At 32.5% G+C, this 22840-nt stretch overlaps 3 pseudogenes; all 3 read right to left on the reverse strand.

Annotated features, from left to right (window-relative positions):
- Positions 1–3258: 3258 nt before the first annotated feature.
- Positions 3259–4014, reverse strand: LOC144371225 (outer mitochondrial transmembrane helix translocase-like; annotated as a pseudogene).
- A 14646-nt stretch (positions 4015–18660) lies between these two features.
- On the reverse strand, positions 18661–19422 carry LOC144371226 (uncharacterized; annotated as a pseudogene).
- Positions 19423–19474: 52 nt separating this feature from the next.
- Positions 19475–20407, reverse strand: LOC144371227 (zinc finger protein 17-like; annotated as a pseudogene).
- Between the last annotated feature and the right edge of the window lie 2433 nt (positions 20408–22840).

Here is a 22840-nt window from a genome sequence, read left to right on the forward strand (position 1 = left end):
GTTCAATCTCTTTTGAATTATTTTCCCGTGAGTTACTCTTGCTATATAAATATATTTAACATACATTTTATGTATAATAAAAATCATGTATAATTTTTACTAATTTTTATTTTTTAATTAGTTATACATGACAGTAGATTGCATTTATGCAGTCTGATATATCATATATGGAATATAATTTCTCATTTTTCAGTCAGCATACTACAGTAATGCAACCACATCAATATTTATAGCAGCTCAATTCACAATAGCTAAATTGTGGAACCAACCTAGGTGTCCTTCAGTAGATAAATGGACAAAGAAAATGTGGTATATATACTTAATGGACTATTACTCAGCTCTAAAGAAGAGTGAAATTGTGGTATTTGCCAGTAAATGGATGAAGTTGAAGAATATCATGCTAAGTGAAATAAGCCAATCCCAAAAAACTAAAGGCCAAATGTTTTCTCTAATATTCGGATACTAATTAACAATAAGGCAGGGAGGCACTAGAGAAAAATAACATTATCTTAGATTAGGAAGATGGAAGTAAAGGGAGTGGAGGAGAGGGCATGTGGGGATATGAAAGACAATAGAATGAAACAGACATTATTATTTTATGTATATATGTGACTGCATGACCAATATGATTCTATAACTTGCTTTTAATTATCCAAAATATACTCCTGCAATGTCCACCTCACAATTCAGAGCATAATTCAATGAATAAACTATCCAATAAGATCTTATGAGGAACACTGCTGAAGAAATTATATACAGAAACTCATGAGTAATGATGCACAGCTTCCAAAGAATTATAATAAAAACAAAAGTCTGTGAAACATAATTTAATCTTTCAGATAATTCTGAGGAAACTTAATATTGTGTTGTGTCATTTTCTTCATGTTTTGTTTAGGTACCTGATTAAACCTAATTCTGGTTAGACAAATTTTGAACAAAAAAGTTTCATATATACTCCACGTAGCATCAAATGACTATAAACACTACAGGAGAATTTTGTTATGCATATTTGAACTTAACTGGAGTATCAATTTATAATATCTAAGAAAAATTGAAACTACAAAATGTGTATGTTAGCACATAAACTAACGATTATTTATTTTGGACTATCATTCATTTGCTGATTAAATCATATGTGACTACAATTTAAAAATGCATATGTTAAAATATGTTTAATATTGTTTTTTAGTTGTAGATGCACACAATACCTTTATTTTTTATGTAGTGCTGAGGATTGAACTCAGTGCCTCACAAATGTGAGGTAAGAAGCATTCTACCACTGAGCCAAAACACCAGCCCCTAAAAATAAAATTTGAAAAAACATGATTATAATAGAACTATCTGAAACAAAAAGTTGTTTCTTTAAAAGGATAAAAAGACTGATAAACAGTTAGTCAAAACAACCAAAATAGTGAAAAGATCATAAAAAGACTGATAAACAGTTAGTCAAAACAACCAAAATAGTGAAAAGATCTAAATTAATGAAAGAAGAAATGCAAAAGGAGATATCACCACAGACATCATGGAATTTCAGAGGATCATTGGGGACTCTTTTGAAAACACACTTCAATAAATGGAAAAGTCTAGATGAAATAAAAAAATAATAAAATAAAATAAAATAACACCTTGCAACAAAGGAAATCCAGCGACCAGATTCTCAGCTGAATTCTACCAGATCCATAAAGAAGAACCAATTCCCATGCTTCTCAAATTATTTCCCCAAATACAAAGGTGTAGTGCATTTCCAAATGCATTGTATGAAACTAGTATCATCCTGATATAAAAACCAGACAATGAAAAGTCAAGAAATGCAAACTATAGACCAATATCCCTAATAAATGTACATACAAAAATTTTCATATGAAATAGAATCCAATCAAATTAACAACATGACCTAATTGGTTTCATTACAGGGATGCAAGGATGGTTTAACATACAAAAAGTAATAAATTATATTCACCACATGACGAATTCTGGAAAAAAATCACAATTATCTCATTAGACACAGAGAAAGCCTTCAAAATATTCAGCATCCATTCAAAAAAAAAAAACAGTGAAAAAACAAGGATAGAAGAAACTTGTCTCAACATCATAAAGGCTACCCACAATAAATCCAAAGCCAATATCATACTTAATGGGGAAATACAAAGTATTCCTTCTAAAACCATGTACAACAAAAGAATGTCTACCCTCATCCTTCCTATTCAACTTAGTACTTGATATTTTAGCCAGATCATGTAGGAAGGAGGAGGAAATAAAAAGAATACAAACAGGAAAAGAAGTCAAATTATCTCCTTTTGCTGATGATGATCCAAAGAGTTCCACCAGAAGACTTCTACGGGTAATAAATAAATTCAGCAAAGTGCCAAGATTCAAAATCAGTTTATGAAAATCAAATAATCAACACCAACAATGAATTTGAGAAAGAATCAGAAAAAAATTTATTTACAACAACCTCAAAAAATTAAAGACCTATGTATAAATCTAACTGAGGAGGTAAAAGACACCCTGCATTGAAAATTATAGAACAATGAAGAAAGAAATTGAAGACATCAGAAGATGACCTATCATGTTCACAGACTGGCAGAACTAATATTGTTTAAATGGCCATATTACCAAAAGCAATTTACAGATTCAATTCAATTCTCATCAGAACACCAATGACATTCTTCACAGAACTAGAAAAAAAGTTCTAAAAATAATATGCAATAAAGGACACAAAATCCAATTTCAAAATATACTACAGATTCATAATAACAAAAACTGCATGGTCTTGGCATAAAAACAGGCAAACAGACTGATGGAACAGAACTGGAGACAGATACAGTCATTTGATCTTTGGAAAAGGCATCAAAAACATATGTTGGAGAAGGCAGCCTTTTTAACAAGTGCTACTGAGACCACTAGATATATATGTTGAAGAATGAAACTAGATCCCTATCTCTCACCCTGAACAAAATTCAACACAAATGGATCAATGACCTAGGAATCGGATCAGAAACTTTGCAAATGAGAAGAAAATGTAGGGTCAACACTTGTACATACAGTTGTAGGCAACAACTACCCTCAATAAGATTTCTAAAGCTTAGGAAATAATACCAAGTGTATTGTTTCTCTCTATTTTAGAGCAAGTGGGTAAATGTGGAATACTATAAGAATCATCCTTGTTATAGTCAAGTCAAGGTCCTAAGGACACTTAATAGCTCCCATTACTATGATGTGGCAGTTGTGGTCAGTATTCAAAATAATCCTAGAGACTCATAAGCTGAGCTTAGCCAAAGCTGTAACTTCATAGTTAGAATGTGAGCAGTTTCATAGGAAGGAATATATTTCATCTATTCAGAGGATGGAAAGTTGTGACTTAATGACATGGGAGGAAACAGCAGCAGCCAAATTTTGAGATTCTGTATAATACTTACAAGGCTGAAGGTTAATAAATTGATGACTTGCTTTCTTGGCTGTAGCCTTGACAATCAATGTTTTACCAGAGGCTAGGGGATCATAAAGAATATCTTATTGGAGGCTGCAAGAAGCCTGAAATTCTCAAATACTTCTTATATAGATAATATGACTGTTTTTCAGATCCATAAATGACATCACCTAAAACTGCTAAACCACTCCAAGTACCATACATGTTAAGAGGGTCTAATACATGAGCAGCGATATGCCCTTCATATTTCTGAAAGCTTCACATTTTGTGACTCTTTGTTTCATTATTTTTTCCTGCCTAATATTTATTTTTATACATAGTTTTCAATAAAAAATTAATGATTATGATTCATTTATGTTGTACTTAATATCTATATTTGGATTTCTATATTCGTATATATGTGTATTTAGGAGCTCTTATTTCTGAGCTTCTACTTTTTGTTTTCTAGTTCGAAGAAATGCATGTACCATCCATTTGTTAGTAAAGTATGTTACTGCATCAAATATCAAGCAGAAAATGAAACCATCAACTTCATTCCAACTCCAGTAAAGATAAAAGGCTTCAGTATGCACCTTCTTGATCATTAACCTCACGGCAGAAATGGAGGAACAGAAGACTGATTATATTTCAAAAGTACATTACACAGGGAAGCTTTCATAGAATGTGATTTTTTAAGTATTTCTACATTCTGATGCTGAGTACTCCACTCTTAATGTGCTAAAAGTTGAATTTTTCAATGTAGTTCAAGCCAGTTCTGTACATGAATGAAATTAAAGTATACATGCCAATTAATGAATGTAGTATAAGGGGCCCCAAAAAATTTGTGAACGGAAACATTTATGAGACTCTAAATTCCATCATCACTATATATAAGAAAAACCACTTCAGAAGTTGAGAAGTTAAAATGACATGGAAAATACAAAAGAAAGGCAGCATTAGAAAACACTAATTTCAATGGCTTCTAAGTATTCTAACATGATACATTCATCCTTCCACATCCATGGAGATATAATGCTGAGAACACTATGGCTTTCTAAAGTATCTGCCCCTTTTGTAGCTCATGTTCAAATGGTTATTACCAGTATTTACTCCTTACCATTTCTAGACAATTCTCCTTATCCATGACAGTTTTTTTTTCTACATAGGTTAGCATCACTATATAGTTACACTATAGTCAGTTTTTTATGTAGTTGGTCTCTCAGAACTTTTGCTCCCGTGATCATTTCTACTACATTATATATATTTATACACATTTATAATTTGACTCAAAAGGTAACCTTTTCTTATTTTTTCAACTGTTTCAATAGTTCATTCTTTTCAATGTTATTGACTATCAAACTCATAGGGTTAAACAGGTTAAAAAATAGACTGCAAAAAAATATTGGTAATAACACAATATTAGCTTCAATATAATTATGGTGAGAGATTATTATAGTAGCACATGTATAACTCCAATCTTCTGACTAAAGCAGCACTATGTTTTGAGTCATGAAACAATCAGAAAAATGGAAACAAATGCAGTCTGAAATAGGTTATTCAGACTAATAGTAGTTTTGGCAGAACTATGGTTGATTCACAGAACAGTTGGATTATAAACCACAATATTCAAATAAGGTAACTATTTATGATAATTACTAAAATGTTAACTTGCAAATAAAGCACAGAAAATAGTACTCTACTATAAGTTGATTCAAGTACAGTACAAGATAAAGCAGTATAATTAGAAGTCTATGTAGCTAACAGAATATCTTAGTCTCTGACATGTTAATACCAATGCAATAATGCAAGCACAGTTTAAATTCATTTTCAGTTAAGATAATTGTTCATGTTTTCTTTACAAATACTCATCTATCTGGAAGTATCCTTTCCTTAAATTTTCGATGTATTTTGTTAATATGTCCTATGTATTTACTTGGTAAGGGCTTCTCTAAAGTCCAATACTTGGAAGTTTTCTAGATTACTGAGTGAGCCGCCTTATGGTCCACAATGCTTTAGGCTACTTACATGGCTCTTTAGTTGCAAAACAAGCCCCTACTCTATTCACTGTCTTCACAACTCATGACAGTGTTGCCTCTACGAATCTGAGAAAGTTAGTATTTGCTTTCATTTTCTCAATATTGATAAAAATAACCACCAATACAATCTTCATATAAATAATTGTGTCTATCATGGTAAAATACAGATCATGGGATTGCAGGGTTGTATGTTTTGCACCACCTCATTACTAACTCAAATCTAAACTCTGAAACCAAATAATCAAATGTCCTTGTGAACTGCTCTCCTACCTTCTCCAATTTCCTTCCTGTAACATCCCCTTTGGATATACTCACATGTATTACCATTGTGACATTCATTCCACATAAATTCATTATCTTTGTAGAAGCTTTCTCCATTTAAGCCAAAAACAATGCACTGCCTTATCTGGAAGCCTCTTTTCCCTACAACAGCAAGTAATAGAAACTAAGCCAGTGTTTCCGCCTCATGAAGGAAGGCAGGAAATTTGCTTTATTGTCTGTGTTGACATAGTAAATCATCACTCTTCCAGGAAAATGCCTTCCCAAGTTGTACAGAACTCTCTCTTGCTGACTCACACCATTCTGGTGGTATCTATAATGCATTTCAGTAGTGTAACTATGTGAATGTAGGTCAAGATAGCTCTTCATTATGTGAAATTGCTAGGTATGCAGCAGAGCATTTAATACTTAACCAAATAAATATCAATGGAATGTCCTAGTTACCATGACAAACTTCCCCCCACAAAACAACAACAACAACAAAAAATCCATACACATCATGTACTTCCAAATGCTTTGAGGGATAGTGGAAAGGGGAGGAATGGAGTACTGCTCTCAGCTGGTTACTAAAAGATATACTTTATAGATCTTATCTCGAAAACCTATCTGCCCAATAATCAGTAATTCCAATATCTAAATTCTTCACTCTTTAGCTAAATCTACTCTGTCTTATAGTTCTTTCTTATATATTTAGATAAATCTACCCTGGGTTCTAACTTAATCAGAATACCTAGAAGTAGAGATTGAAACTAAAAAAAATACAATGGTAAAAATTACAATTTCAAAGTGTCAAATGAAGAAGATTTAAAGGAAAGAATAATCAAAAAGTCTAAAGGTCAGAGATACCCAGAAGCAAGACCACTGCAGATGCCAATTCGGTCAACCCAGACCAAGTGTTCAGACATTCAGGTACACTCAAAGAAGTTCAAGATCAACTGAGAATAATAACGAGAAAACTATTCAATTAACTTATGTGGCCTCACTTCACTTGACCTGTAGAACATGTTTGGCAGCTTCTTCTCTAGGAATTTGGCACTAGTTATTTCCTCAGCTTGGAATGTCCTTGTCTTGATGTTCAAAAGTCTCATTCTTTCATCTCCTTGAATTGCTGGCTCAGTTTTTTTCTTCTAGTAAAATTTACCCGATATTTAATTTTGCAGCTTCCCCCACTTACACATGTACTATCAATCCCCTTCAACTGAAATATATGTTTCTTCTTTCCAAAGCAATTATCAATTTTTGACACAATTTATTTTAATTCTTTACTACATTATTTCTGCCTGTTAGAATGTAAGCTCATTAGAAGAGAAAAATCTGTTTTTTCCACTGATATATCCCATGAACTTGGCATATAGCTACAGACCTCAGAAAACCTAACATTCAGAGATCAATAATTCTGACCTGCACCATGATGGATACAGGTTTTTATAGAGAATCCAGATATATCTCACCAAAACAAAAATGTGATTCTTTTAAAATACCAGGTTCTTTCATCATATAGCAGTCTCCCCCTTTTATCTGTAGAAGATATGTTCCATTATACCCAATAGATGCCTGAAACCAAAAATAATATGAAACCTTATGTTTTTTCCTGATACATAAATGCCTATGATGAAGTTTAATTTATAAATTAGACATAGTAAGAGATTAAAGTAATAAAACAGGGCTGGGGATGTGGCTCAACCGGTAATGTGCTTGCCTGGCATGCATGGGGCGCTGGGTTTGATCCTCAGCACCACATAAAAATAAAGATGTTGTTTCTACCGAAAACTGAAAAATAATACAAAAAAAATCTCTCTCTTAAAAAAATTTATATGTAATAAAACAGCAATTAAAACAATATATTTGCTACAGGGCTGGGGATATAGCTCAGTGGTAGAGCACTTGCCTAAAGTAAAGCCTGGGTTTGATCTCCAAGACAGAAAATGAGAGTCTGGGGTGGATAATACACTGTGAGTATTAAGTGGATATGTGGTCTCTCACCCTCTCAAAATATCTTATTAGGCTATCCTCAGTATTTGTTTGAAGATGGGAGATAACAGAATGCCTACATCATGAAAATACATGAAAGATAAAACACTGAGACAGAAGACTTGGGCTACTACTGACCTTCTTATGCTATTTGATACAACACAAGAAGGATCATATGCTTCAAATAATCCTGGTCAAGTCTGAAAATGTCCAATGCTAGATATCAGAAGCAGATGATAGTAATGGTTGGGGATCCTTGATGTTTCAAGATTTGTGAATGTTGGTTACATTGGAAATCTTCTTCCAAAAGAGCCTAATTTCATCACAATGAATACTTGATGTGGGCAATATCCTTGCTCCTAAATCAATTTCAATTCTGACAGAAATGTGGCAGTAGCTTTTTTAAAATTTTTATTGTTAGTTCTTCAAAACATTACAAAGCTCTTGACATACTATATTTCATACATTTGATTCAAGTGGGTTATGAACTCCCATTTTTACCCCATATACAGATTGCAGAATCTCATCGGTTACACATCCACTGTTTTACATATTGCCATACTAGTGTTTGTTGTATTCTGTTGCCATTCCTATCCTCTACTATCCCCCCTCCCCTCCCTTCCCCTCTCTCTCTACCCCATCTACTGTAATTCATTTCTCCCCCTTGTTTTTTTTTCCCTTTCCCCTCACTTGCTCTTATATGTAATCTTGTATAACAATGAGGGTCTCCTTCCATTTCCATGCAATTTCCCTTCTCTCTACCTTTCCCTCCCACCTCTTATCCGTGTTTAATGTTAATCTTCTTTTCATGCTCTTCCTTTCTGCTCTGTTTTAATTGTTCTCCTTAAATCAAAGAAGACATTTGGCATTTGTTTTTTAGGGATTGGCTAGCTTCTCTTAGCATAATCTGCTCTAATGCCATCCATTTCTCTGCAAATTCCATGATTTTGTCATTTTTTAGTGCAGAGTAATACTCCATTGTGTATAAATGCCACATTTTTTAATCCATTCATCTATTGAAGGGCATCTAGATTGGTTACACAGTCTAGCTATTGTGAATTGTGCTGCTATGAACATCGATGTAGCGGTATCTCTACAGTACGCTCTTTTAAGGTCTTTAGGGAATAATCCAAGAAGGGGAATAGCTGGGTCAAATGGTGGTTCCATTTCCAGCTTTTCAAGAAATCTCCATACTGCTTTCCAAATTGGCTAAACCAATTTGCAGTCCCACCAGCAATGTACAAGTGTACCCTTTTCCCCACATCCTCGCCAGCCCTTGTTGTTGTTTGACTTCATAATGGCTGCCAATCTTACTGGAGTGAGATGGTATCTTAGGGTGGTTTTGATTTGCATTTCTCTGACTGCTAGAGATGGTGAGCATCTTTTTCATGTACTTGTTGATTGATTGTATGTCCTCCTCTGAGAAGTGCCTGTTCAGGTCCTTGGCCCATTTATTTATTGGGTTATTTGTTTTCTTATTGTTCAATTTTTTGAGTTCTTTGTATACTCTGGATATTAGGGCTCTATCTGAAGTGTGAGGGGTAAAAATTTGTTCCCAGGATGTAGGCTCCCTATTTACCTCTGTTATTGAAAACTTTTTAGTTTGAGTAAGTCCCATTTGTTGATTCTTGTTATTAACTCTTGTGCTATGGGTGTCCTATTAAGGAATTTGGAGCCCGACCCCACAATATGCAGGTTGGAGCCAACTTTTTCTTCTATCAGACGCAGAGTCTCTGATTTGATATCAAGCTCCTTGATCCATTTTGAGTTATCTTTTGTGCATGGTGAGAGAAAGGGATTCAGTTTCATTATTAATAGTAAAATATAGGCAGAGGACACAATTAGAGAATCAGTCATCTGCTATGTCACATCTTCATTCCAAAAGAAATTTCGGATAACCGTACATCATTCTACAATGTAAAAACAAATTTCCTAAAGATCCTTACCCCATTTCTATCCACTCATTCACATATTCCTATTTTCTTTATGTGCAGGCCATCCAGCCTATAGACAATTCAATTAATCTTATAAGTGACATGCACAAGGGGAAAAAAACAGATGTGGCATTAAGATTTACAAAGTTATTGAAACTTTTTAACAAGTAAAACGCATCCTTATTTAGCTACATCAGAATGAGGAATAAAGGGGTTTACATATGTTCCAATTCTAAACCTATCAATCAAACCCATGTTATTCCTTTGGGAGCTTATTTACATGCATATTTATCAGCCTCACATGCTAATTCCCTGCTGTTTTATACCTGCAAGGCATGTTTATGAGTCATAATTGTTGATCTCATTTGATGTATTTCACTGAAGGAAGACATTATTCAGTTATGTGGCCTAATGTCAATGAGTTACGATGACCTGATCTTCCAAATACAACTTGCTCTGTAATTTTTATTAGGATACATAACTTATTGTCCATGGGAAAGAAGTACACTAAACAAAAGAATAAATGTTTTAAATAAAGAATTTAGTTAATCATCTCATTTGTTGATCCATGCAATCTGAAATATAGTTATAAAATAAGCTGTGTCCCTCATGCAGTAGAGTGAGCCTTAGACTAAAGTGAAAGATTCTGAAGCTAACTTTGCAGATTCTTTCAGTACACACTAAAATTCATGTTCATTCATTCACTCCTATATGTTCCTTTTCTGTCATTTTGTTTTTCCCTCTCATTAAAGAGTTAGTGACTTTCTTAGGTTTTCTTACAAAAGCATGACTAGTGAAGCTATTTTTCCTCAACTGACTCAAAATGTTATTTGAGGCAGGAAGCCTTCCTAATATAAGAAAGTTGGGTAATGACAACTATTTGTGCAATCATATTCTCCCTTAGAAAACATTTATGAGTCATAAAAATCACTATTTCACATTATTTCCAATTTTAAAAAAAGTAAAATATTATATGTAAAGTATAGCAGAATAAAATTTAACATTGGTATTAAAATAGCATAGGCTAAGATTTTTGCTAATGAGAAATAGAAATTGAATATGCTGAAATGTACCTATGTTTCTAAATATAAATCTAAATCGGTATTGTAATAAGCTTTACAATAATAGAATGACTTAGATAAATTATTACAAACCACATGCAATAGTATCACAAAGGCCTTGAAACAACATCTTCTGCACTACTGTGGAAAAAGTGAATGTTTTAAAAATTGATTTTTGCAACACAAACTTCTCTAAGGGAAATGGTCTATGGTTTCCTCTACATGGCACATTTTGGATATGATCATGCTAGTAAAATGTGGGTCCCCTTGTAAGGGAATACCATGTTGGATTCAACAGGCACCATGATGCCAAAAGGAGAACGCACAATGCCTGGAGCTGCTGCTTTCTACTCTGTGATGGTGCCATTCACATGACAGCTGGATGGAATCACAACCCAGAAAATTAAGTACTAAGAGACAGGGTATACTGGGCATATAGATAAATGGAACACAGTAGTCACTCTTTCTTCGGTGTACCTGTATTGTAAAAATGAATCATACTCTTAAAATGTACTTGAAAGTATTTTAATTGTGGGATTAAAATCTAAGAGCATAAGAAAATGATATTCTTATCAATTTTCTTTTGTTCTTTTTTTTCATTTGAAAGCAATTTTATTGGATCACAGTTTTTTTTAACAATAGTTTTTAAAGATATAACACATACACCATATAATTCATCCATTAGGTTGCAGAACTTTGTTTACATACTAAAAATCAATGAATTATACACTCTAAATGTACATTCTTTTGTTCTTAGGATAAAATAATTTTTAAAAAGTTTGACTAAGCAGTAAGTGAAAGAAACAGATTTTAAAGAAATAATTATACGTACAAAACACTGTGAAAGAAACTATCTAGCTTTCCCTGTTTTCTAGCAAGATCTAGGAAAGTTGACAAGTAATAGTACTATATTAAAAGCATTTTTTAAAATGAAGAATAAGTAAATTAATATTCAGTACATATATCCACAATACATGGGATTTTAATTGTATTTTAGAGCACTAGAATCTACTTGTGCTAATAAAATTAAATTGATTTCCTCCTTTCTAGTACAGAGATTAAAAGCAATCAAAGTACATACTTGCTGCTGAAGGAGGTTAGAACATTAATAATTTCACATGGAGCAAGAAATTCACCCTTTAAAGTATATACTAAAGTAAGTCAGAGCAACAGAACACACCAATAAATGATGATGTCAGTTGCAGGACACTATTTTCTATACTCATATTATGTAATTGGAAATTAACATTCAATACTAATCTTGTATGTTTTAAAATACATTGAAGTTTATGAAAGATTTTTACTATACAAACCTTTCCACCTGATCTAACTAAAATTGTTCATGACCTCTTGTTCACTTCCTACCCTTCCCCCATGCTTTATTTTTTTCCACAGTACTTATCATCATAGAACATATTTTCCTTATCATGTTAATCTTGCTTATTATCAGTCTTCCCTAAAATTGTAAACTTCTTTGGAGTAGAGATTATTGTCTGTATTCCCAGAACTTAAAAGGAGCTTGTTAGATAGAGAAAGGTACTCAAATATGAGGACAAATAATCTCTAGAAAAACAAGAACCTTAAGAGAGCTAGTACTGGATGCTTGATAGCTAAATTAAATTCTAAATATTAATATCATAATATATGTGGGCTGAGTCACCACAGCATCATAATCCATCGACTTAGTCATCATAGCTGGGCTATTTAATCCCTACAATAAAGCGAAAAAAATTCAGACTGCATATGTTTTCGATAAAAAACTAGAATGTGGAAAAGTAAGAACAAAAAAACTATTTCAATTAAAATACAGAATAAAAGAAGACCATCACATTGGTTAACATTAAGGGTCACTATCTTGAAAGTGTATTTGAATAATAAGAAATGAAATGGAAAAAAAAACAGTTATTTGAGCAACTTCATGTCCTTAATATACCACCAAAAAATTTTGCTTTGGATTGAGTATTAAAATAATTAAGTACACTAAGGCAACATGAATTCATATACAAACAAACCTGTAGAACTAGAGTCCTTGAATGCTGCAGAATTCTTTATGTATTTATTTGGACTGTATTTCTAAAATTCAAATATAAAGACAATGAAGCTTAGGTACAATAATTGCCAAAGGTAGCATGGAAGGTTTGAACCTTTCTTATATTTCTACCAAAAGTAAAATTTGGAAGTGACTCTGCAGATCCACATACTTCATTTTCTTCATTTTCTTATGTTCTGGCCATAAGTCAACAAACAAAATTTGATGAGAATTTGCTTATGTATAAGATAGAAATGCCTGCTAATGGACAGACATCGAGGTTTTTCTGTTTCTTATTTTAACACAAAATAAATGTTCTAGCCGAATTCCCTCTTAAATTTTATTTCATTCTCCTAACAACTAACTAAATAAATAAAGGTCCACTTTTTACCCATTTAGAGTAATGCTTGAGGAAAAACAGTGGAATGGTTCTGACATAACTTTCCTAAAAACATATATGAATATACCACAGTGAATCTCTACATCATGTACAACCACAAGATTAGGATCCTGATTAGAATAAGACGTATTCCATCTTTGTATACATATGTCAAATTATACTCTACTGTCATGTATAACTAAAAAGTACATAAATAAAAAAATCATAATAATGTTGGAACAAACATTGTACTAATGTTCCACAATGGAGAAGCTGATAACTTTTTAAAAATTTTATTTATTTTTTTACTCTAATTAGTAAGATAATGACTTTTTAAACTTCATTTTTATGCCAGAAATGTAACTCACAAAAGTAAAGATTTCTGCTAAAGTAACTTAACAATGGGTAAACTGACATGGTAGAGAAAAATAGAAAATACATGTTAATCTATGAAATGCACATATACCCACATTTTGTAAAATTTGCTATTTTTGATTTACCATTTGATAATACAAAATAGTTAATACTTGTTCATCAAGACAGATTTGAGTTATAATATTGTAACAAAAAGCCTTCATCATAATGTTAGTTTATATTTTTCTCAGAGAAATGTCATCATATCTTTTGTTTTTCTGTGGACAAAATGGGGAAATATATCCTGTTTCCTATTAATTTTTTTTAAAAAATGAACAATATGTAATTTCTTATACAGGTATCTGAAGTAATTATGGATTAAGATATATTGACATCTGAAAACTAGAATCAATTTTCTGTCCATAAGAAAAAAGAAAACTGAAAGCTAAAAGAAACAAATAGTAACAAATAGTTAAGTATGGAAATATAAAGAACTACTCCAATCTTCAGAAGACATATTTTGACAGAGTGTCAAAAAGATTAAGGATTCTACATTCAATCAACTATCCACAATTAAACTTTTTTTCCCAAATTTGAATGAATTCTCAATTCTCATACTAAAGACAAACCCTTATGAACTCATCTCTAAATATTGCATCTTAGGGTTCAGTTCTGCCTTACCTGCTCTATTTACATAATGTTCCTAAATCCAGTGCCAACCATAACCATATCTCAAGGCTTTACATATTCCCAGAATTCGAAATTCACATATGTATCTGTTCAGTAAACACCTCCTCAAAAATGTCTATCAGACATCCAAGATATTACCACAAAACAAACTAGATCTCTTTTCCCTTCTCCAATTTTAATTTTATATTTATTTACTTTATAGAATTATACATTTATATCAAACATTCTAGTAAACAGTTTCACGTCTCTTGTTAGTTGCTCAATACTGATGTCCAGGAATCTTTCTGCTTACATCTGTTTTCTTGCCATCCTGCAAATAGTTCATAAATAAACAGTATTCTTGGCTCACTATAAAAATATATTCCATAGTTATTTAATTCTCTTCATTTTCAGTACCACTACTCCTAATCTAAACCCATTACCTATCCCCTAAGGACAGTATTCCCTCCTAACTTTTCTCTCCATTTCTACTGCCACCTACAAAGTATCTACAAAACAGCCCGAATGCTCTGCTAAAAAAAAAAAAATGAAACACATTTCCTATTAAAATTCCAACAGGATTTTTGAGGATATAGAGAAAATAATTCTAATATTTATATGAAATGGCAAAGGTACTAGTAGCCAAAAATTTTTTTGAAAAGGAAGAATAAAATTAGAGGCCATTTACTACCTGACTTTAAGATCTAGTAGAGGAGTGTTTCTCAATGTTTTCATTATCATCTCCTTAAGGAACATTTTTAGATTATTCTTCTCATAATTGCTCCCTATCCACAAAAATCTAATCTACTGGGATGAACATGTTCTTTTGTACTTCATTCTATTAATTTTCATATTGAATCGTCCGTATATCTCAGATGAATCCCACTTGACCCTGGTGAATAATCCACCTAAAATATTGCTAGATTCAGTTTGCTACGATTTGAATAGTAAAGGAGTTTTGCATCTATGTTCATCAAGGATACTGAATTAGAGTTTTCTTTTTGTTACCTCCTTGTCTGGTTTTGGTATCAGGGTAATAATGCTAGCTTCATATAAAGTCTGGGAAAATTCTTTCTTTTTCTTTTAATATTGTGGATTAAACCCAGAAGGGCTTTAACACTGAGCTACATTCCCAGACCTTTTTATTTATTAATTTCATTTTCAAAAAGACTCTTGCTAAGTTGCTAAGGCTAGCCTTGCACTTGCAATCCTCCAGCTTCAGCCTCACAAATCTCTGGGATTATAGATGTGCATAATGGCAAGTGACTCCTCTTGTATTTTTTTCGAATAATTCAAAGAGTTTGTATTAGCTCTTCTTTAAATGTCTGGTAGAGCTCAGCTATGAAGCTATATGGTCCCGAGATTTTCTTTGAGGGAAGACTTTTATTGTTATTGATTTATCTCATTGTTACTTATCTATTCAGTTTTTTGTTTCTTCATGATTAACTCTTGTTATGATGTGTGTGTCCAGGAACTTAACAACTTCTTCAATATACTGGCATATAGTTCATGAAAACCTCCAAGGATCCTTTCGTCTTTCTGTGGTTTCAGTTGTAACATTTCCCTTTAAATCTGATTACTAATCTTTCTTTTCTTAGATGAGCTAAGGGATTGACAATTTCATTTATATTTTCAAAGAAATTTTTTCTTGATCTTTTCGTATTTTTTAACTATTTCATTTATTTCTGCTTTGGTATTTACTGGTTCTTTCCTTCTACTAATTTGAAGTATGGCTTGTTCTTGTTTTTCTAGTCCTTGAAATATAGCAACAAGGTTGTTGACAGCTGTCTGCCTTCATCTGGAAAGTTCTGGGCACAAAACTCAGGGTCTCAGGATTGCTAAGCACACACTATACCACTGAGATATCCCCATAGACCCTTGGCTTTTTGGTAGGCATTTTTTGGCATAAACTTCCCTCCTCGTACTGTTTTTGCTGTATTTCATAGGTTTTGGTGTAGTTTATTTTCATGTTTCAAAGAATTTTTAAATTTCCTTCTTGATCCATTGGTTGCTCAGGATTAAGCTGTTTAATTTTGATGTATCCATATAATTTCCGAAGTTTTCTTGGTATTATTTTCTAATTTTAATGCACTGTGATTTGAAAAGATACTTGCTGCGATTTCCATTTTTTTTTTTAATGAGACTTATACCATATATGGTCTATTCTGGAAAATGTTCCACATACTATTCAGAAGAATGTATTTTCTAGATGGAATATTCTGTAGATGTTGGTGAGGTCCATTGGTTCTAGAGTACAATTTAACTAACTCTGCCATTTCTTTGCTGATTTTGTTTGGATGATTTGTCCATTGCTGAAAGTGTGGTGTTAAAGTCCCCTACCATTACTCTATTTCATTCCCTCACTTTATGTAATCAATATTTATATATTTCAGTGGTGTGATATTGGGTGCACTGATATTTAGAAATATGTCCTCATACTGTACCAATGTCTTTAAAATTATAGAATGACCTTCCTCATCTTTTTCTAATCATAGCCATACTGATATAAAATAGATTTTAAATCAAAAAGCACTGGAGAGACTAATAAACTTTTTTTATGTAAAAACTTTAATCAACCCGTAAAGTAAATTAAAAAAAAAAACTTCAAGTATTTTGACTGAAAAGCACTCTGAATCTATATATTAATTGGGGGAAAAACCTAAAGACTTCATTCTTGATCTCAGTGTGCTCTATGCACATATTGAGGTCTTGCTGAATTCTGATTTTTGGTGTTTTTGCAAGTACAACTTTTCTTGCATATTGACTTTGTAATAGCAAATATAGGTAAACTAAATATTCATTCTAATAACCACCTACATGTTCTTTTCTTGTATTTAATTTTAAAGAGAATAATTTTTAAGATTTAACCACTGAGGATGATTTTATTGTAGTTCTTTTCTAGATGCCCTTTTTTTTACATTAAGGACAGTCTCGGATATCTCCTAGTCACATTTGTTGCCAGTAATTTTATCACAAAGTTATATAAATTTTTTAATTGTTTCCCCTACATCTACCGAAATGATCTTCCTTTTATTTGTTAATAAGGTGAATTACAGTAACATATTCTTCTAATCATGTATTCCCAGAATAAACAAATTCTTGACAAAATATCATCTTTTTATGCTGAATTCAGTTTACTAAAATTTTACTTGCACCTATATTTATGGGCAAGAATTATCTTTCTCATAAGTTCTTTGATACAACTATAAGGGTTATATTAGCCATGTAATATAAATTCCCTATTTTTCAATTCTGTGAAATTTTCTTACTATTGTTTTTCTTTGTTAAAAGACCACAGACTTATTTCTTCTTTTATATTATCTCAGCTCTAACTTCATATATAGTTGTTTGTCCTTTACAAAACTCACTTCGTCGAATGACAAACTTTTCTCATAAAGAAACTATTTGCATATATTGTGTGTTATATGTATATGTACACATCTTTATAAACATATGTATATGCCTACATAATGTTTCATGTATCGTAGTTTTTGATTAGTAAAATATGACCTAGAAACCAGTACACATACTCCAGTCTTCGAATACTTAATACGTTACTTTAAATGTAAGGGATTTCTTGAATCAATATTAACAATTTTTTTTCCTTATAGAAACGTATCCATTTCACCTTAAGTTTTCAAATCTGTATTCATGAAAATGTTCACAATACTATCACTTTCTTAGCCAGTTTATAATTTCTAAATGAATTTTACTATTTTCCAAGTTCAAAGGATCTTGCTGGAAACTTGCTGGAAATTATACTAAACTTGACAAAAGACCTTATCTAAAAACCATAACGTAAGTCATTTTGTAAATATTTTTAAGCTGGTAATTTGGGAAATACAGGAAACATATATTTTTCACCAGTCATCTTGTATTTGCAATTTTAGTTTTTTCCATAAATTTTGAAGTCAATTGTCTTTTTCAGTTGTCTCTCTTGTGTTCTCCAGTCATGCCATCTTTTTAACCAATCCTATAAAATATTTGTCATGTTTATTTATATTTTAGTTTAGTATCTAACAAATTAATGGTACTAATGGCCAAATAAGTCCTATTCTGAACACATATCATGTGGTTTTCTATCTCCTTTCTACAAGGGATAATGTCATTGAAGAAATACAGAGAATTCTAATCCATGAACATTAAAAGACTCATTTATAATCTGTCTTAATGTTTGACAGTAATTTCTGTACTTTTCAATGTCTTTTTTTAAAAATGTTTCTAAGCATTTAATTCTTTTTAATGCTACTACAAGTAGACTTTTTTAATGTATAGATGTTATATACATAAAATAGTGTTATATATCTATAATGGGATTTTATTCAGCTTTAAAAAGGGAATTCTAATCATTTTGAAGACATAAGTGAAGTACAAAATTTTAATATCAAAACAATTTTCCTTATAGAGAGTACTAATGAAGTTCAGAGTTGTGGTTGTCAGGGGCTGGGTGTACTAGAAAATGAGTTGTTAAAAGGGTATAGTTTTCATCTTGTAAGATGAAAAGACTTCTAGACATTCATAGCACAATGTGAACATTTACTAAATTGTACACAAGAACACTGTAATGATTATAAATTTTGTTATTGGCATTTTAGAATTTTTTAAAAAAAATAGTTCCCAATGATAAATCAGAGCATATTTCTGATTGTGAACTTTTTGGTGCTGAATGAGGTAGGAGTTTTGGTTTAAGACCTTCCCACATTCACTTCACTCAATGCTATCTCCAGTGAATTCTCCTATGTTTAATGAGGCTCAAGTTGTATCTAAAGACTTTCCAACATTCACTGCACTCATGAAGCTTTTCTCCAGGGTGAACTCTCTGATGACTAACAAGTGTGGAACCGTCCATGAAGAATATCCCACGTTTACTACAGTCATAATTTCTTTGTCTCTTGTGAACTTTTTGATGCTGAATGAGATGGGAATTTTTGCTAAAACCTTTCCCACATTTGGTGCACTCATACGACTTTTCTCCAATGTGATTTCTCTGGTGTCTAACTTGATTTTAGTTGTGCCTAAAGCATTTCCTACATTCACTGCATTCAGAAAGTTTTTCCCTGGTGAGAACTTTCTGATGAATAATAAGTGGGGAGCTGTTCATAAAGAATTTCCCACATTTGTTGCACTCATAAGGCCTTTCTCCAGTGTGTATTCTCTGATGAATAGTAAGTATGGAGTAAAACATAAAAACATTCCCACATTCACTACAACAATAAGGCTTTTCTCCAGTGTGAACTTTCTAATGTCTATTAAGTGGAGAATATAACAAAGAATTTCCCACACTGACTGCACTGTACTCATAAGGCCTTTCTCCAGTATGGATTTTCTGGTGACCAATAAGGTGAAACTGTGTTTAAAAATCCTTCCTACAATGATTGTATTCAAAAGGCCTTAGGCTGGAAATTCTCTGGTGTTCCATGAGGTCAGTTCTTTTCATAAAGAATCCTTCATTGCGGATTTTCTGGTGCAGAATAAGGTAGAACTTTCTAATGAAGGCTTTGCCACATTCAGTGCATTCATAAGGCTTTTCTCCAGGAAATTTTCTGTTGCTCAACAACATTACATTTGAGACTGAAGACTTTCCCACATCTACTACACTTGTAAGGCTTTTCTCCAGTGTGATTTCACTGATATTTAATAAGTTAGGATTGGACCTAAAATAAGGCATTTTCCCAGTATTGATATTTTGGTGCTGAAAAAACATATTAGTGGCAAAAGTCTTTCTCACATAATCTGCAACCATAATCATTTTGTCCCCTTTGAATGGCCTCCTTATCCTGAGTGTACCCATGTGGCTTCCAAACATTGTGAGGGATTTTTGCTGAAAATGATATGAATCTGCAATAAAGTCATTCCCATCCTCCCTGTTTATGAAGGTCCTCTCTGCTATGTGAATTCCAAGGCTCTTCAGAAATAAAGGCCTCTGCTCACTTCTGGAATGATTTGCTCTCACCAGCTGCTGTTGGTGCTGGTAAAGCTCTACCAAACTCATGCTCAGGATGTGTTCCACTGTACTCAGATACAGAATGTCTTCCAAAGGTGAGCTGCACATCTCACAGGGCTTCTGAGTGGATATTCCTACAAATACACCTTGCTCAGAGGGAGCTTCCTCATCTACAGCTCCATGCCAACAACCTAGTGAGGATAAATGTGCAAAGTTCTGCAGCATCTCATCATGGTACAGGTATCTTTGAGCCTCATTAAGGAGTTTCCGTTCTTCCTGGGAGAAATATATGGCTACATCCTCAGAGACTATATGGCCCCTGTTCCCTACACACACAGACATCTGGTGTTTTCCCTGACTCAGCAGCACCTAAAGCTCTTTATATATGCCAGGCAGGAACAGGGACTGTTTTCCACACTTCATCACATGGCTGAAACCAGGCCCTGCACCACCGAAAGCAGAATAAGCACCTTTCCTCCTGGGCTTCAGCACTCGGAGCACAAATAGACTTTTTGACATACAATTATTGTAGGATTGTTTACTACCAGTACCCAGAAATACAATTTTTCTAGCTCTTGACTCTGGCTATCTTTGATATTCGCTGTGTCCAAAAAAATAGAGCAAATATGACAATGTGACAATACAAAGTTGAAGACCTGCAACTTATGTTTGCTCACATAGAGTACTGATACTATTATGTAAATTCATGGTGGCTGGCCTAGGGAAGGATGAGAAATGTGGCTCAGTCACTACCTCTTCACTCAACAGTCAACCATTCTCCAGACACATAAGCAAACTCAGCCAATAGTAAGACAATTGCCCAAGTTACCCACTTTACCAGGGGTCATATTAGGTGCTTAATATTTTATGTTACTGAATTTAGGGAAGGTTTGTTATGCAAACAAAATTAACTAACATACTACTTTTAAACAGCACAAAAATATCATCATTTGGTACGTAACACATGTAATCAGCCAACACTCATTTTAGTCAATGAGCTGGTACATACCATTTGAAAACATCTTCAGACTTTGTTTTTATTTTTATGTGGTGCCAGGGATCAAACCCAGTGCCACATACATGCTAAGCAAGTGATCTACCACTGAGCCTCAACCCCAGCCTCCATTCAGAAAGTAATATTAAAATTGCAAGAGTTTAATGACACACTTTTACTAAACAGTATTTCATAAGCAGACTAGAAAAAAATTATTCTTTTCTAGAAATCAAAAAAGAAAAGCTAATTTGAGACTAATCAAATTATGACTCTAATCTTATGGAAATAAGGCATGGCATGTATACGAAAATATTTAAAAATAAAAATTTTTCACAAAGAAAACAGTTTGTTCAGAAAAATTAACACTGTCATTTTTCATAATTACAAGAATACATATACTGTGACCTTCAAAATATTATGACATTAAAATATTTCAATATTCCCTTTTTTGACAAGTAATTCATCTTATTTATAACTTAAGATATAAAGAAAATGATTTCTTGGGCTGGGGTTGTAGCTCAGTGGCAGAGCACTTGCCTAGCATGTGTGAGGCACTGTTGGATTCTCAGCACTACATATAAATAAATGAATAAAATAAAGGTTCATTAACATCTAAAATAGTTGAAAAAAAGAAAGAAAGAAAATGATTCTTAACTACATACCTTCAGAACACATTGCCTGAGAGCCGAAAAAAGCTTGCTTTTAAAGAAAAATATCCAAAAACTAAACATAAGTAATATATTTGGATGTTTGTTACATACATCAAAGGCAACATTTAAATATTCACTGTGAATGGTATCTTTATTGCATATTTTTTAAAGAACTTCTTAAAGTCATTTTTAAATAAAGTGATTAATAATAAGACATTTTATCTATAATAGTAAATAGAGATGTTCATTAGCAACTGAGAAATTAAAATAATCCTACAACACTTTGTGTATGCAATTTATCAAGAAATATTATTTTAAAAAACAAATGTTGGCTCATTCTGGAGCTTTTTGTCATCATTAATGTATTCAAGTTTTCAAAGCTGAACTGCTATACTTTGTAAAGGTTTTTCATGAAAGAAAACTCTATATACAGTGTTTTTAGAAAGCTGGCAAGTTATCAAGATTAAAATTCGTTTGAGTGTCCAGAAAGTCTTTCCTTAAAAAAAAAAAATGCATCGTCTTTATTTGCAAATAAAATAAAAGAAACATTTGTTTTACAGCCTATATCTATCTGGAGAAAAGAATTTTAAAATAAAAGACTATTTGGTGTGGCTATTTTGTTTCATTAATTGCTCTGTTTCTCAGATTGATACAAATGATCTCCTTCTGTTTCTGTCTGTCTGCTTTCCTTGTCAGAACAACTAACTGTCAGAATTGCAGAGATCTCCTACAACTAAAAAGAAGATGTGCAGCTTGTGAAAACCACTAGACAACTGATAAAAAAATGCTTCATTAAGATCTCATCTATACCATCATTCAGTGGATATAAAGCAATCAAATAATCCCAACAAAGGGTCTTCTATTCATTCCTAAATTGTGAATATTTCATGGTTTATCCTCAAAAACATGATCAGAAAATGACATGCAATACTACTTTAACACAAAATCATGTGCAGTATTGTTTCTCACAATAAAACAGGTCATATTCCTAATATCATAAATATCATAAGATACCTTATGATTAAGATTCTATTAAAAAATAACAAAACAGTTTCTATGATGTGGGTAAAAACAAAACTTCAGGAATAAAATAATCAGAAACTTGAAAACTGACAGGTTTTGAACCCTGGG

The sequence above is a fragment of the Ictidomys tridecemlineatus genome, chromosome 16 (genome assembly GCF_052094955.1).
Source record: "Ictidomys tridecemlineatus isolate mIctTri1 chromosome 16, mIctTri1.hap1, whole genome shotgun sequence".
In the NCBI taxonomy this organism is placed as follows: Eukaryota; Metazoa; Chordata; class Mammalia; order Rodentia; family Sciuridae; genus Ictidomys; species Ictidomys tridecemlineatus.